The sequence below is a fragment of the Tupaia chinensis genome, unplaced genomic scaffold (assembly GCF_000334495.1).
Source record: "Tupaia chinensis unplaced genomic scaffold, TupChi_1.0 Scaffold000601_1, whole genome shotgun sequence".
NCBI lineage: Eukaryota > Metazoa > Chordata > Mammalia > Scandentia > Tupaiidae > Tupaia > Tupaia belangeri.
The window spans coordinates 887,753-891,933 of NW_006160119.1; positions in this window are offsets into that span (position 1 = coordinate 887,753).

Below are 4,181 nucleotides of genomic sequence, written 5' to 3' on the forward strand. Positions count from 1 at the left end.
GCCCTTGCTCGGGCCCGGGGCGTGCCGCGAGCTGTCTTGGAAGTCACCAAAGACTTCAGCTGCCTGTGAGGAGTGAGGCTCTCCCCTCCCGCGTGTGGCCACTCTCACACCACCACGCGACATGCACGATGTTTTAGGTGCCGCCGCGAACGCTGCCGTTAAGCCGTAGCACCAAGCTTCCCCATCGCCTGAAGGTTCCTTTTCGTCTGACACTTCCAGTCTTTCATCAGTCACTTACAGATACATTAGCTGTTTCCACCAGACTCTGGCTTTTCCCTCCGTCTCCTGGCTCTGCAGAGCCGCCTCACACCCAGGAACTCGGGCCTTGGTCTCCCGGAGCAAAGAGCCCTGACGACTCCGCACCCACCTGCCAGGAACCGCCAGACCGGGCAGCTGCTACCCCACTGCCGTCAGGGTCCTCCCTCCGGAGACCTGGGCTGCCTCCCCCTCCAGGGCCGAGGGCAGGGCTGTCCTGAACGACCTTCCCGCTCCCTGACCAAGTCCCAAGGTCCGCAGGGCCACGTGCAGCCGCCCCCACCGGCCTCCCACCTGCTCGCTGCTTCCACACGGACACCTCCCTGTCCACCTCCCTGTCCACGCAGGCCTCGGTGCTCCGTGTGCGGCCCTGGGCTTTCCTCCCGAGCTGCTGACGTACGTCCCAGTGCAGCACCTGCCAGCTAACCGCGACCGCCCGGCATCCAGAAAACCTCCCCCCGAGCTCAGAGACCTGAAATGTGCACACTAAAATAACTGAAGTAAACGTAAGGCAGAGCTGACCCTGCTCAGCGCTCTGCTCTCGGCCTACCAGAGAGCAAGCCCAGGACCCTGAGTTGAGTTCTCACACACGGCACTGCCCGCCCCCTGGGCTTGGGGGGTGAGCTGGCCGCTCCCGAGCCTCTCCCTGGAGGCCACTTGAAGAGAAAAGCGACAGCCACAAGGCGAGGGCTGAAGCGAGACCCACTGTGAGGGCTCCCTGGCTCGAGCCCTGCCCAACTCTGCTCGCGTCCACCTGGGGTACCCAGGATCTGGACGGAGGGGCAGGCCTGCAACAGCGTTCCCAGACCCGGCACGCCCTTTAGAGTAAGTGTCCGCGGACACCCTGTGCCCGACCGTACCCCCAGAGCGGCAGACTGGCCCCTGCCTACGTGAGCAGCTACCAGGGCCGAGCCGCGTCCTCCCGCTGAGTCCGCGTGAGCTTGCGTCTCAGCCGTGACCCACAGAGCGCAGCAGGCGCATGCTGGCTGACTCCACAGCTCCCTCTGAGAAGGCCATGCAGCCTCCGCCTCGCTGGCTGGAGCACTCGTGCTGCAACCCAGAGCTGCCACAGCAGTCTGACCCCCGAGGCAGCCGTGCTGTGGGGAATGCAAGCCACCCAACGCGGAGCAGCCCTGAGACTGCACGCAGCGGGAGGGGGCGCGGCTCAGCCAGCCCCCATGGCAGGAGCTCCGGCCTCCATGTGAGCACCTATGCCTATTACTCGGGTCTCCCAACCTGGGACCGCTTACCACATGACACTAGCAAGTGGAACACGTCATTGAGGGAGGGGTGTCAGTCCGTGGGCAGCTGCCTCAGAGACGTCAAATTCTCACACGACCGCCACGTCCACCACCGAGGTCAGGCTTCACGTCCAGAGCCCAGTTTTCCAGCCACTTAGGGTGAGGTTCGACTGCGCTCCCCTGTCAGAGCCTCCCTGACACTCACGTGATCTGCAACACCGAGGTAATTCACCCATCTGTTGCATAAATGCTGAATAATTTTAGCTCCAGAAACTGTAAAAAGAGAAAGAAAAAGGCCAGTTGCTAACAGTCATGTCCCTACGTAGTTATAGGCCAGCTTTCCTGGGGCCTCGGGCCTGGCTCAGGTCTCCGGGGAGTGTGGGTGGAGAGCTACTGCTGCCGCACGCCCCTGCACCCTCGGAGCAGTGCTCGGCCTCGGTGCGGGCACAGCAGGCTTACCGGACCTCGTGAACACTCAGGGGAAGCAGAAACCGAGCGCGCGTACAAAAGGGGACGTTGACTCAGAATGCAAATTCACAGCAAACTCCAACCTGAAAAAAACGGGAAAATGCCAGACGGGACGAGCCAAAAGAAGACTCACAAACTTGCAATGAACGAGCTGAAATGCCTTTATTCCACTCACCCCTACAGGTTTGGTTGCCTATTGATTATTCGTAACATAATAATTCAGAACGACATTTTCCATACGTGAGTCAGGTGGTTACTCCGTCGTCCCTCTAGATTGGCAATCGAAATACGTTCTTAATTTGGGCTAGTTTAGAGTAATTTGGGCTAGTTTAGAGTACTTCCTTTAGTCTCGCAGCTTGCTCCTGGTCACGTGAACTTCGGCCACTGCTGCCCATGGGTCTCACTGCGTCACACGAGAACTGTACGCTACACTGGCAGAACGCTCCCGTCTAGCTTCCGGAAACACCCAGCTATAACCTTGCTCCTTCTCCACTGTCGTCCCAGGCTGGACGCCCAGTTGTGTCCCTGCCATACCTGGCCTCTGGCCAACCCCCTCTGTGTGAGTCCACCAGAACGTGCTGGGCCGCGCCTCCTGTCCAGAACCCCAGTGCCACTTCAACGCACACAGGCCACGTATGCCCCACCACGATTAACCACGTGGCTCTCCACCTCCACCTTCCACCAGATCCCAAGGTGCCTGCGGCCTCTCCAACATGGCCTGGCAGGACAGGAAGGGTTAACATGGAGGAAGAAGGGAGGGAGACAGGAGTCGAAACTGACGGATGCAGAACCCAACCTCTGCGACTTCTCCAGAGATGTCTCCTGTGAAACCATTGTCAACGTCTTTCCTGGGGTCAAGGAGACCAGCACAAGCGAGGGCCTGAGGCCAGCACACACCCACGTCCATGGGCCCGACATGGCCTGGGGAGCCCACGAGAGCTACCCTGAAGGCACTGTGGTCTACAGGGCTGACGCCCAGTGCCAGTGCCCTCGGAGTGCGGGCGCTGACAGGCAGAGCGTGGGCTGTGGGTGGAGGCGCAGATGCAGGAGGGAAGGACAGCTGGCAGCCTGTGTGTGCATGTGCCCGCGTGTCACTGTGGAGCGCACACAGGTGCTCCCTCGCCGAGCCACCGCACTGAGAGTCAAACCCAGAGTTTCAGACAAGGAAATGGCACAGCCCTGCTAAAGTCACCGCAGCAATCAGTGAGGGGTTGAGGTCCAGAAGACCCCTCCCTCCTTTCTGCCCGAGCTGACTGGGTTTAGCCAGGCCAGCACAACGGGAGTGGGTCCAGCACAGCGGGGGTGGGCCAGGGCCCCCAGGTCTCTCCTCCCCAGTAGGGAGACAGGTGGGGGGGCTGGTACCAGAGCCTGCACCCGCATCCGCCCGCCTCCCTCCATGCCGCAGGCAGGAGCCGTGAGCGAACCTCAGGTCGAGCTTTCATGACGGCTTCCTGAGGAGACCCACTGGCTGGGAGGGCTGAGTCCTGCCTCACTAGCTTGACCTCAAACAAGGGAACAATTTAAATGGACACTCCGACAAACGCACTGCCCAGGAGGCCCTGCCGCCTCCCTGCTGGAGTGTCCAAGCAGAGGGAGACAGCACCATAATGTAGCCAGAAATGGCTGGCAAGGTGGGCCCAAGCGACACCGGACAGAGGGCTTGGTACGGATTTGCTTGAGGACAGGCCCCTGCGGGGAGGGAGCTGTTGGCGGTGCAGTCGAGGCCACCCACCCTGACCTCTCATCCCCCTGCAGGTGCACTGCGGCCTACTGGGCAGAAAGCCCCCAAAGCAGGTGCAGGCTGGGCCCTGGGAGGCTCTCGGCCGTGCAGCCAGCCTGCCTACCCCAAGACTCGGCTGTGCACCCAGCCTGCCTACCCTGAGACTCAGCTTGACTAAAGGGTCAGGCTAGACTAAGAGGAAAACACACAGGCTGTGGGAGAGTCTGGTGTCGCACAAGAGAAGCAGCCGGATTCCACACGGCAACCCTGGTTCAAATCCCTGGGCCTGCCTGAAATAAGAGGGTCCTGTGCCTGGAGGGGCCTGGGAGAGGGTGCGGCGTGAGGGTGCCCCCCTTCTGCTCTGAGCGCTAGCTTAGGGTGGCTTGCCCAGCTTTCTGCACCTCAGGCTCTGCCTCGTGCTTCCGTGGGGGACACGCTGTCCACACTCCTACTAGCCACTCCCTTTCATCCTGGAGCTGCGGGTGTTCTCGGAACAG